Source organism: Saimiri boliviensis, chromosome 15 (genome assembly GCF_048565385.1).
Source record: "Saimiri boliviensis isolate mSaiBol1 chromosome 15, mSaiBol1.pri, whole genome shotgun sequence".
Classification (NCBI taxonomy): Eukaryota; Metazoa; Chordata; class Mammalia; order Primates; family Cebidae; genus Saimiri; species Saimiri boliviensis.
The window spans coordinates 53,290,627-53,304,230 of NC_133463.1; the positions used below are offsets into that span (position 1 = coordinate 53,290,627).

The 13,604-nt window shown below is 41.4% G+C and overlaps 1 protein-coding gene, 1 long non-coding RNA gene and 1 other non-coding gene across 3 annotated transcripts in view; 1 reads left to right on the forward strand and 2 right to left on the reverse strand.

The window, feature by feature from the left end:
- LOC141581470 (uncharacterized) overlaps nucleotides 1–13,604 on the reverse strand; it is a 215,273-nt gene that overhangs the window by 85,579 nt on the left and 116,090 nt on the right. The gene's annotated exons all lie outside the window — the stretch shown is intronic.
- BAALC (BAALC binder of MAP3K1 and KLF4) overlaps nucleotides 1–13,604 on the forward strand; it is a 98,502-nt gene that overhangs the window by 42,510 nt on the left and 42,388 nt on the right. The window lies entirely within an intron of this gene.
- Nucleotides 7,353–7,414, reverse strand: LOC120362422 (U7 small nuclear RNA). Its single transcript, XR_005578330.1, has one exon. It is a non-coding gene; the product is annotated as a U7 small nuclear RNA (small nuclear RNA).

Here is a 13,604-nt window from a genome sequence, read left to right on the forward strand (position 1 = left end):
CACCAGATTGGAAAGGTGAAGGAAGGAGGAAGGACATTCCAGGTGGGGGATCATCTGAAGCAGTAACACCCAGGTGGGCATGAGCCTGGCCTTTCTGAGGAGCCTAGGAATACCCACCTGACTGGAGCCAAGCTTGATGATTACCATGAGCCCACAGGATGGAGCTCTTGCAAGCCAGGCAGAGGTGTTTGGATCAGATGCAATGGGGCAATACGGTGTGAGGGAGAAAGCCATGCTGAGGGAGGATCCATCGTTCTGTCATGATCAGGATGTGCTGGACAGTGGGGAGAGACTGGAGTCAAGGAGGCCAGCTGGAGGTTACTGCAATAATCTAGAGGTGAGATGAAGTGAGCTGGACCTTTCCAGTGGATGCAAAAATAGAGAACAAAGAGTGATTTGAGGAGATACACAGGGAGTAGTGTCATACATGATTATAGGGAATGAAGGAGAAGGGAAGAGAAATGAGAGCTCACCAGTTTTTAAGGCCAGAGGCTAGAAAATTGGTATATGTCTGACAGAAATGGCAGAGTCAGGGTGGGGAACTGGCATGAAGGTCCCATGGTAAATGCAGTTTGGACGTATTGAGTCTAAAATGACTTGAGAAACCTCCATGTGGGAAAGTTAGACTTGCAGCTGGTTCTGCAGGGCTGTCAACATCACTTCCTGAATTTCTCCTCACATCTCCCTTAAACATCTCTTGAATTCATCCTGTTCAGCTCCGCCACATCTCCTTGTTTGATTGAGGCTCTCATCACCTCTTGCCTCTACTTACTCCCACGGTAACAGGTCTAGCTAATTTTCCTTCCTCGAGTCTCAGCCCCTTTCATCCATTCTCCTCCATGTCTTTGAAGTTTTCTCTCATGTTTTCATTAAGCCTATATTTCTGTTTTCTTGACTATTCAATAATTATCTATGGATATTATAAAGTGTTGCAATGAATTATGAATAAGACTTCCTTTGCGTTTCTTTGAAAAAAGCAAGTAAAGGATTTAGATTACTATCCAGTAACTTATGAGTGTTGAACATTATTTTCTTTAATGGTGCTCTGGGACTAGACCAGAGGGATGACTTGATTTATAAGGGCTTAATTGATTTCCAGTTTCAATTCTTGCCCTAGATGTGAGTGCCTACAGGGTGAAGATGGCAGTTTATGCCTCTGTGAGTCTCCAGAGCCTGGCGAAATGGCTGGCATGTATAGAGAGGCAGCAAATCCCAGTTGAGATGAACTGATGGGGGCTGAGAGTTGGGTATCAGATGTGGGTTAAATTAGTTGGAAACAGGCCTGGGGTGGTGGCTCATGCCTGTAATCCTAGCACTTTGGGAGGCTGAGGCTGGCAGACTGCCTGAGCTCGGGAGTTTAAGACCACACTGGGCAACATGGTGAAACCCTGTCTCTACTAATAAAATACAAAAAATTAGCCAGGCATGGTGGCACATGCCTATAGTCCCAGCTACTTGGGAGGCTGAGGCAGGAGAATTGCTTGAACCCAGGAGGTAGAGGTTGCAGCGACCCAAAATTGCGCCACTGCACTTCAGCCTGGGTAACAAGAGTGAGACTGTCTCAAAAAAGTTGAAAACAGATGTGGTTTCTGAGAGAGGAATATCTTAGAACAAAGAGTGGAGAACCACTTCTTAGTGTGACCACCTTCTCAGTGACGAATGAGCTATGTGTGCTGATTTCTAGGACAGAAACTGCCAAGCCCTGGGTCAGCAGTATAGAGCCTGGATAAGTTAGTCCCAGTTCTGTTTAAGTCCCTGCATGACCTTTAGTTCATGAGGTTTTCCATGGGGATTCTTGTATATCCCTGCAGTGTGATCTAGATATTTTGAATGGGAAACAAAGAAATGGGAACAAAGAAATATCCATTTTGCTGCTATTTTACACTAAAGAAAACTACCGTACAGGAAAATCCCTAGAAGGGATTTCAATTTCCGTGTCTTCACATCCCCTGGTTCTAGTGTGCAGAGTCAAGCAGAACTTCTGGTTCAGTATGGAATCCATGCATCTGGAGTAGGGTCAGATCACAACAGTAGGTTACGGACTTTACAGATGATGATATTCAAACTGTTCCATCAGAAAAGCCAGTCCCCTCCATAAATATCAAGAACAGGAATATGACTTAAGGCAAAGGCAACTGCACCTACTCCCAGAACTTTGTAGGCAGTTGTCAAAAGGAGAAGCTCAAATTAGATTTCGCACAAGAAAAACTTCAAAAAGCTTTTGAAGCTACCTAGGGAAAGCTATGAGACAGTAGTGAAGACTTAAGAGTCAATTGCTGAATTTCAGAAATACAAAATCAAATCAGCAGCTTGGAGTGTTTGTTTTATACTTTCAATGGAAAATCCACAGCATCGGTGTCTTATGTGGCTGCCACACAGAGAGTTTGGGTGTCACCAACTACTTAATTATTAATAGTGAGCTACATATTGAGTAGGTTGTCAAATGTAATCATGTTCATCCTGACTGTGTCTTTTCTAAATTGTTACTGAAATCCTTCTTATTTAGATTGTGGCTATAGATACATGATTATTCTTATTAATTCACTATTGTTTTGCTTCACCTCCTTTTTTTCCTAAATAGTCTATTGCACTTACCAGGTGAGTTTTTTCTTTTTGGCAAAAACCATCATTCTGAAGTGGTATAATTCCCTACAGCCTTCTGAGAGAGATTTCCAATTTAGTGAGTCCCACTGGGAAGATAATACATTCAGATGGTCAAGGGAAACTCTTAAAAGGAGACAGCACCTCCGTGGCAAGGCTCCCTTGGATGGACTCCCTACTTTCAGGCTTGAGCCCTTCTAATGGATTCTCCACACAGTTCCTGGGCTGCCATCACCCTGGGACAGCATCCACACCTTAGCAAGATACATATGGCCATGCATGACTTGGCCTCTGCCTCTCTGTGGCCTGTCCTGTGCTTTGCCACCAGCAATGCCTTTTAGACTTCTCTCTTCCCGGAATCCCAGATATCACCACCAGGGGACAAGGACTGAGCCTCTCTCCTTCCCCTCTGCACCACCAGCCTTAGAGCAGAGCCTCGCCCATCAGACAGGTGCAGTGAATATTTGGTGTAGAATTCCACGATCTGTAACTCTGTGGTCTGGAGAAGGCTCAAAGTCCTGTCCTCAAATTTGCACTCAGCCCTGAACCCTGGAAAGACACCAGCTTTCACTGGGATTCCCTGGGAAACATAGTAGTCTTATGAGAAATGTGGGATGAGTGGCTGGCGGCCTATGACAAGTCTCCGTCAGGGCTGACTTCCCTGTTTGTGTGAGCTGTTCCTTTCACACCCTGATACCTCCACAGGAATTAGAACAGCAAGCATGGGTCATGTTTGTACTTGCTTCCTTTGGAATTTTGGCGGTTTGGTACATCAAAGGAAAAAACACTTTAACACATAGAGATCCATATGGCAGCTTCTTCCTGCAGTGATGATACCTACTCTGGCAACTGGCTCAACAGTTCAAGACTTTCAACAAATATTGTTTGAGTACCTAATGTATGCCAGGCATGGTAATGAGCAAGCCAGGCATGGTCCTTGTCTTCATGGAGCTCCCAGACCAGTGGGGCAAGCAGGCATGGAATAAATGCCAACAGTAATGAATGCTCCAAAGAAAAGTGCACCATTGCAGGAGGGCAACAGGGGAACCCGACCTGGTCTTGAGAAGGAGTCTGGGAAGGTGCCCCTTCCCCAGAAATTCATGTTGAAAATTCAAGATGGAGAACTAGCCAGGCCAATTATGAGAGCCTTCAGAGCAGAAGGAACAGTGTTCTAAAAGCTGTGAGGTGCCTTTGATGTCCCATAAGGCTGGAGCATAGAGGACAGAGGGGAGTATATAAACCCATCAGGCTAGAAGAAGCAGGAGAGCTCACAGAGAGCCTTGCAGGGTGTGCAGATAGATATTGGTGTGTCTATCCCTTAGGTCATTAAGAAGTCAGTGAAGACGTAGGCATGCTCATATTTGTAGTTTTTTTTTTTTTTTTTTTTTTTTTTTTTTTTTTTTTTCGTTACTGTTTTTTGAGATAGGGTCTCATTCTGTTGCCCAGGCTGGTGTGCAGGGGTGCAATCTCAGCTCACAGCAGCCTCCACCTCCCAGGTTCTAGTGATCCTCCCACCTCAGCCTCCCAAATAGCTGAGACTACAGGCGTGCACCACCATGCCTGGCTAATTTTTTTATTGTTTGTAGAAATGGGTTTTTGCCACGTTGCCCACGCTTGTCTTGAACTCCTGGACTCTAGCAATCCTCCTGTCTTGACCTCCTAATGTGTTGTGATTACAGGTGTGAGCCAACACACCTGGCCAGATTTGTAGCTCTAAAAGAATACACTGGCTACCCTGTGGAGAATGAAGTCCACAGGCTGCCATTCCTTCTTGTCTTAGTTTGGCAGCCTCTCTCAGCCCCCTTGATTGGATCACCAAAGGTCTGCAGCACCCTGGCTTGGTAAACCTCCCTGAAATTATTTATTACCTCAGAGCAATCCTCCCTGGAGCAGAGATTAACCAATACCACCTGGCTGTACCCCTGACATGGGAGCTGTTGAGTGCAGAAAATGAGCCTCGTGGTGGCTTCTGAGTATTAAGGAGTCAGTGTCTTATCTTTAGAGGGTGACCTAGAGGGCTGAGCTCCTGGCAAGAGAATACTTCATGGGCCTGGGGAGAAGAAAATACAACAATGTATTTTAATTAAATACATTCATCTTCTCACCAGGTGCACTTCAGTGTGATCTACTTAATTCTGAAGGCAAGTTACTTGGATTTTGAAGATATCCTTCACCCTAGAGGAGTAAGACATTTGAACTCTGGATTACCTTTAAAACAACAAACAAAAGGCTTTCATTTATTTTGATGACACTATACACACCCACTAGTTATTACCTAGCTCTGAAAAGGGAAAATATGATTCATTGTAGATTTTTTTTTTAGTGATGTAAGTCAACACAAATGCACGTGAAAGAAAAGTTTTTACAGTATGGCAGATCTGGGTGGAAGCCTGGCCCTGGCGCCAGCAGCAGGACCTCAGACACCTTAACTTGCCTCACCCTCAGTTTCATCTTCTTAAAAAAAAAAAGAGGTAACAGGGAGTGGGGATCATAACATCTACCTACAACGTTGTTGCGACAATGAAGTAGAGCTGGCAATCAAATTCCAACCCTGTCTTAGCTATGAATAGTTTTTCAAGTCTTTACATCTTTGTATCCTTAGTGCTGAGCATGGGGCTGGCAAGAACCCACAAATGAATATTTCATTTCATTTCTTCTTTTAACCTTTGTATTAGGCCATTCTTGTGTGGCTATAAAGAAATACTTGATGCTGTGTAATATAAGGAAAGGAGGCTTAATTGGCTCATGGTTCTGCAGCCTTTACAGAAAACATGGTACTGGCATCTGCTTTTGGTGAGGCCTTAGAAGTTTACAATCATGATGGAAGGTGACAGGGAGCTAGTGTGTCACATGGCAAGAGGGGGAGCAAGAGTGGCATGGGAGTTGCCACACACTTTTAAACAGCCAGATCTCCCATGAACTCATTCATTACCAAAGAGATGGTGCCAAGCTATTCATGAAGGATATGCCCCATGATCCAAACACCTCCCACCATGCCCCAACACAGGATTACATTTCAAGATGAGATTTGGAGGGGACAAGTATCCAAACTATATCAACCTTCTTTTCTTTTAAACCCTGCTCAAGAATCCTCTGCTCTGTAAAGACTAACCATGCCTGATTTGAGCCATTAAGTATCCCACAGATCCTTATGAACAACTATAATTTGTTCCATCCACAGGTACTGTTAGGATATCTTGAGGAACATTACCGTCTGACTACCCTACAGAAAGTTGGGCATCCCATCCATTGGTTTTAAAAGAGTAAGGACTTTTTTTTTTTTTTTTTTTTTTTTTTTTTTTAAGACGGACTCGCACTCTGTCGCCCAGGCTGGAGTGCAGTGGCACAATCTCGACTCACTGCAATCTCCACCTCCCAGGTTAAAGCGATTCTCCTGCTTCAGCCTCCTGAGTAGCTAAGATTATAGGCATGTGCCACCACACCCAGCTAATTTTTTTATAGTATTTTTAGTACAGACAGGGTTTTTTCATGTTGACCAGGATGGTCTCAATCTCCTCACCTCATGATCTGCCTGCCTCTGTCTCCCAAAGTGTTGGGATTACAGGCGTGAGCCACATCACCCGGCCGACATTTTTTTGTAAAATAGGCATTGCAATGTATTGATTCCTAGGTGGTGTTTCTGTTCTTATGTGTCATTATATTTAATTACATTTTTGATAGCATATTTATTAAATGTGATATAATAACTAAAAAGTAAACAGCCTAATAGTCTGGGTGGGTCTGAAGCTATTACTAATTAGAAGAGACAAAATGCGACATAGCTTTATTTCTTAAAAAATCATTCTTATTTCATATAGCAATTTAAAGCTAATAAAGTAGATTTATTTAGATAGAAATATGTGATGATGAATGGAAAAGCAAGTAGAGCATAAATATGTACAAATGACAGTGATTAAAGTGATTTATACCAAAAAGGTATAAATGTTATAGATAATGCCCTTTTGATCACCCCCCTGATCCTGGTCCCCTGCCTTTTCCCCAAAGACAAACATTGTTATCAGTTTGTTGGGCATCTGTCTAGTTTGTTTTCTGTGTGTATATGTGTGCGTATGTATCCCTGTATAAAAAATAGCATAACATAGATATAATACAGTTTTTTAAACATAAAAGCTAGCCTGGCGCCATGGTTCACACCTGTAATCCCAACACTTTGGGAGGTTGAGGCAGGCAGATTACCTGAGGTCAGGAGTTTTAGACCAGCCTGGGTAACATGGTGAAACCCCATCTGTAGTAAAAATACAAAAAAAAAAAAAATTAGCCAGGCATGGTGGTAGACAACTGTAGTTTTAGCTACTCAGGAGGCTGAAGCAGGAGAATCACTTGAACCCAAGAGATGGAGGTTGCAGTGAGCCAAGATCACCAAGATCCTGCACACCAGCCTAGGCAACAGAGTGAGGCTCAGAAAGCGCTCATTTGTACACATTTATGCTCTACTTGCTTTTCCATTCATCACTACATATTTCTATCTATATAAATCTACTTTATTAGCTTTAAATTGCTATATAGAATTCCATAGTCTAGCTAAACTACAATTTATTTGGTAATTATCCAACTGATGAATGGCTACATTGATTATATTTTTCACTGTTACAGTAGTATAAAGAACATCCTCAACAATCCTCTTTGTGCAATGATTAATAGGTCCTTCCTTCCTTCCTTCCTTCCTTCCTTCCTGTCTCTCTCTCTCCCTCCCTCCCTCCCTTCCTTCCTTCCTTCTTTTTTTAATTTATTGAGGTTTTCCAGCCAAAAACGGAAAGCTTGCTAGACAAATTCTAAAAGCACTGTAACCCTTGATTAAGAGGTTTTCTAAAGCAGATACTGAAGGCTGAAATTGCTGAGTCACTCTGATGTGCACATTTTAAACATGAATAGACTCTGCCAATTGCCCTAAATGGATAGTTTTATTTGCACTTCCACCAGCAATGTATGAGAGAACCTGTTAACACACATCCTTTCAACAGGTAATATTATTAGACTTTTTAACTTGCCATTCTGATGGGTAAGAAATATTATTTAAATTTTGCATAGCTCTACTTTTCAGAAATTCTTAAATAAACCATAAGTTCCCAGTAAAATTACAGAAGCATAAAGGGTTCAGATAGGTAAGGGTTTTATATCCCACACTAATAGCACAGTGCTAGGTACCAGATAGGAACCCAAGGGATACTAGATAATTGATTGATTGCCTTGAGCAATTTTAAAATTCCAATAATTAAAACAATTCTGTTGATTGAATTCAAATTTTGATTGGGCCAAATATATTTCTTACATCTAATAATGATACCTAATTTCTTTCTTTTTTTATTGTTGCTGTTGTTGTTTGTTTTGTTTTTTAACTTTTAAGTTCAGGGGTACAAGTACTAAGTTTGTTACATAGGTAAACTTGTGTTATGGGGGTTTGTTGTATAGATTATTTCATTACCCAGGCATTAAGTCTAGTACCCATTAGTTATTTTTCCTGATCCTCTCCCTCTTCCCACCCTCCACCCTCCAATAGGCCCCAGTGTGTGTTGTTTCCCTGTATGTGTCCATGTGTTCTCATCATTAAGCTCCCACTTATCAGTGAGAACAAGTGGCATTTGTTTTTCTGTTCCTGTGTTAGTCTGCTAAGAATAATGCCCTCCAGCTCCATCCATGTTACTGTAAAGGACATGATCGTGTTCTTTTCATGGCTGCATAGTATTCCATGGTGTGTATGTACCACAATTTCTTTATCTAGTCTATCACTAAGAGGCATTTAGGTTGATTCCATGTCTTTGCTATTGTGAATAGTGCTGCAATGAACATGCACATGCATGTGTTTTTATAATACAGTGAGATACCATCTAACACCAGTCAGAATGGTTATTACTAAAAAGTCAAAAAATAACAGATGCTGGTGAGGTTGTGGAGAAAAAGGACTCTTATATACTGTTGGTGAGAATGTACACTAGTTCAGCCATTCTGGAAGACGGTGTGGAACATCCTTAAAAGACTGAAAGACAGAAACACCATTCAGCCCAGCAATCCCATTACTAAATATATACCCAAAGGAATATAATCTAATTTCTAATATCCACCTGAGAGAAAAATTTACTGCCAACTATAGTTGATGTAGAAACAGCCTAATGAAGAGGCTAGTTGTACTAAGTTCAGAAAATGTCAAGGAGTAAAAAAACAAACAAAAACAACCAGGAAAACAGCTGCCACTTCCTTAAAAGGCTAATGACCCCCAAAAGTAATTTAAGGAGTAAAAGACAGCATGGAGTGTCTTACTCTTTTCTGGCCTAGACTGAAATACCTTATACTGAGTAATTTATAAGCAAAAGAAAATCATTACTCACAGTTCTGGAGGCTAGGAAGTCTAAGATCAGATTCAACAGATTCAGTGTCTGATAAAGGCTTGCTCTGTGCTTCAAAGATGGCACCTTAGGCCGGGCGCGGTGGCTCAAGCCTGTAATCCCAGCACTTTGGGAGGCCGAGGTGGGTGGATCACGAGGTCAAGAGATCGAGACCATCCTGGTCAACATGGTGAAACCCCGTCTCTACTAAAAATACAAAAAATCAGCTGGGCATGGTGGCACGTGCCTGTAATCCCAGCTACTTGGGAGGCTGAGGCAGGAGAATTGCCTGAACCCAGGAGGCGGAGGTTGCGGTGAGCCGAGATTGCGCCATTGCACTCCAGTCTGGGTAACAAGAGTGAAACTCTGTCTCAAAAAAAAAAAAAAAAAAAAAAGATGGCACCTCTTGCTGTGTTCTCACATGGTGGAAGGGTCAGTGAGCTCCCTTCAACCTCTTTTATAAGGACGCCAATCTCGTTCATTAAGGCAGAACCATAATGGCAATTGCTTCCTAAAGGTCCCACCCCTTAATATTATTGCATTGGGGGTTAGATTTATACATATGAATTTCAGGGGGACACCAAAATTCAGACCATAGCAGGGAGGAAAATTGCATTAGAATGCTTTTTCCCTAAAGATAAATTCCAGTGACTAAGAAAAAGAGTCTAAAGTGCAGGCCATCAAGCCTCCTATGGTGCTAGGTACCTTTGGAGCAGTTTAAAGGAGTCACCTCCAGGGCGTTTTTAAAACTGACTGGTTAGATCTGCCGACTTTGTGGAAAGAGGTCAAGCTACAAGCAGGACACATTGTCTGGATATGTAAGGAAGTGAAATAAGAATAAAAGATCAAAGTAAGCCTCACTTTTCAAGCAGAAATGAGGCCATGATGGGCAGGGCCTTGGCCAAGAAAAGTCACCAGCTCTTCCTGAGTAAACCAGCCACCAGAGGGGTAGTATAATCCTGAGGACCACCCCTCATAGGCAACCCTTGGGACTTTGTTCCCAGGCATCTATTGGTCACTCTAGGAGAACATTACATAGTAAGGGTGCTGCTTGTTGGGATTGTACAGGTACTAACAATTCCCTGGAGAGACCATCTGAGTCTGAGTAAGAAAGTGAGATCTATACTGTGTCACATGGAAGAGGAAGGGGCAGTCGGACACACAGATGGATAAGATGTATTGCCTTCTAAATGTTCTCCACTTCTTGTCCTCCTTTCTCCTTAGGAGAATTGTGTTAATGCCCATTCAAACTCTTCTCTTTATTCTCCCTCCAGTGAGAATTCAGTCTTTGCCATCTATCTCCTATATCCTCTCTGGTGTAGAATTGAGGAACTAGGCAGGCAGGGAGAAGCAGCAAGGAAAGGAAGGTGGGTGGAGACAGGATTTAGCCGAGAGACTAAAACCTACTGCTAAACTAGAAGCCTCAGGTGTAACCCTAGGACCCGGCATAGTGCCTGGCACATAGTAGGTACCAAATACATAGTTTTCAAATAATTAGCTGATTGAAAGACAAGTGACAAAGGGAAGAATAAATCATCTGTGATGAGGAAGAAGGAGACAAAGGAAGAAAGAAAGAGAGGAGAAGTGTTGGCAGATAAAGGTAGGAAATGGAATCGTATTATTGTGTAGTCTCAATTTTTAGAATCTATGCATGTCTACACACTGAATGAAGTTTTGGGACACAGTAGGCAAAATGTCAATAATAGTTATCACTGGTAGATAAGATTATGGGTAATTTTGTTTACCTTTTTCTTACCAGTATAGTACAGTTTTCTACATGAAACACCTATTTCTTATGTGAGAAAATCAGAAATGTTATTTTATAAAAAGGAATGCAAGGTGATATGGGCTGAGCTGTGTAACCTTAAAACTTACAGCTTGAAGTCCTTTCCCCAGTGTCCCAGGATGTGATTATAATTGAAGACAGGGCCTTTAAAGAGGTAATTAAGGTAAGATGAGGTCATTTGGGTAGGCATTAATCCAATATGACTAGTGTCATAAGATGAGATTAGGACACAGACACACAAACTTCTCCAGAGGGAAGACCATGTGAATAAAGAGGGAGAAGACGTCCATCTACAAGCCAAAGAGAGAGGTCTCAGGAGAAACCAACCTGTTGACACCTTGATCTTAGATTTCTAGCCTATAGGACTATGAGAAAATAAGTATCTCTTGGTTAAGCCATCAGTCTATGGTACTTTGTTATGGCAGCCTTAACAGACTAATACAGAAGGTACACATTTAAAAAATGTCAGAATTATTCAAGGAGACACAAAGACGAAAGATAAGAGAAGTGTTCTGAGCTAGGTGTGATGGCTCAAGCCTGTAATTCCAGCACTTGGGGAGCCTGAGGTGGGCGGATCACCTGAGGTCGGGAGTTTGAGACCAGCCTGACTAACATGGAGAAACTCCGTCTCTACTAAAAATACAAAATTAGCTGGGGGTGTGGTAGCACATGCCTGTAATCCTAGCTACTTGGGAGGCTGAGGCAGGAGAATCACTTGAACCTGGAAGGCGGAGGTTGCAGTGAGCAAAGATTGTGCCATTACTCTCTAGTCTGGGCAACAAGAGTGAAACCCTATCTCAAAAAAAAAAAAAAAAAAAAAAAAAAAAAAAGCATTTTGAGCAATTTGGGAGGAAGGCTCTTCTGGAAAAATAGAGAGTACTGTTACAATCCTAGCAATATTTCATGCCTTAGAATAGTAAGCTATAAACATGTCTGGTGAGAGAGAGAGCTGAATTTCATGACCGAGTTGGGACAGCCCACGGCAATTAACACAAAGTTATGGCAGTACCTGCCTTGAAGAATCTACTCTGTGGTACTCTTGAAGCGGAGGTGAAGCTTCAAGGAAGGGCAGCACCTCTGAGATGATCAAAGGGAAAGAGGAAAGTAAATACACCCTCAGAGAAGACTGGCAGGTCCCAAGGGTAGCACTAGGCAGAAAGCAAGTGAGATTTTAACTTTTCCTTTTGGCTGCCTTCCAGTTCATTAGCTTGTCTGTTTTCTCCTGGGCATCTCCTTGGGGACAGAAGAATTCAGGCCTATTTCACCAAAGACAAATAGGACACTCTTTGCTTCTGTCTTCTGTCCTGTCAGTTCCAGCTGTCGCTCTCAGCAGGCTCCTGCCTTGCATGCTGCTGGGTACCATGGGGAAGTCATTTCCCCTACCAAACCCTATCCTATGGCCAATGGCAGATGTGACAGGCTAGTGGTTCATCGCAGAGAACAGTGGTCTTCCAGTATCTTCCTAGTCAGGACCCATGTCCTTTGGGAACTGTGGCTAGTGCTACATTGTCCTTAAGGACTACACAAGTTCACTAGTCAGTATCTCTCCTTGATCATTGCTGTTAAAATCCAAATGTGCTTTTCTATTTTCTTTGGTCAATAGACATTCCAAAATGTGTTGCTCACCATTTTAAAAATGTCAGCTTTGTTGAGGTATACTTCATATACCATACAATTGATCCATTTAAAGCATACAATTAAATGATTTTTAAAAAATTCTCAGGAGGTAGTGTGCAACTACCTCCACAATCAATTTTAGCACATTGTCATTGCATCAAATAGAAACAGTCACTCTCATTTCCTCCCAAACCCCTAGCCCTGCAGAACCACTAATCTACTTTTCTATAGAATTGTCTATTTCTCAACATTTCATATAATGAAATTATACAATATGTGGCCTTCTGTAACTGGCTTCTTTCGGTTAGCATAATGTTTGCAAAGTTCATCAATCTCATAGTATATATCAGTACTTTACTTTTTTGTCAAACTGCCAAATAATATTCCATTGCATATACATACTATATTCATTAATTGATGGATATTTGGGTTGTTTCTACTTTTTGGCTATTATAAATAAGATTGCTAAGAACCCTCATAAAAAAATTTTTGTGTGGATATAGGCTTTCATTTCTCTTGGGTGTATACCCTAGAGGAATTTCTGGGCTACGGTACCACTCTGTCCAACCTTTTATGGAACTGCAGACTGAAAGCAGTTGTATCATTTTGTCTTCCCACCAGCAGTGTATGAGATTTCCAAATTCTCTACATTTCTGCCAATACTTATTCTCTATCTTTTTTTTATTATAGTCCCACCCTAGTGGGTGTGAACTGGAATCTCCTTGTGGTTTTTGATATGCATTTCTTTTATAGCTAATGATGCTGAGTATCTTTTCATGTGTTTACTGGCCATTTGCATATCTTCTATAAAGAAATATTTATTCAGGTCCTTTGCTGATGTTTCAATTGCATTATTTATCTTTTTTATTACTGAGTTGTTAAGAGTTCTTTGAGAGTTAGTTCCTTACCAAATATATAATTTGTAAAATTTTTCTCCTGTTCTGTGGATTGTCTTTTCACTTTCTTCATGGTGTCCTTTGAATCACAAGAGTTTTCAGTTTTGATGATGCTCATTACATCTGTAATTCATTGTTGTTGCTTGTGCTTTTGGGTAATTTCTAAGAAACAATTGAATAATCCAAGGTCATGAAGATTTACACCTATATTTTCCTTTCAGTGTTTTATGATTTTAGCACTTAAATTTAGATCTTTTATCCTTTTGATTTAGTTTTTGTATATGGTGTGAGGTGGTGGGTGCATTTCATTCTTTTGCAGGTAGATATTCAGTTGTCATAGCACATGTGTTTAGAAACTATTCT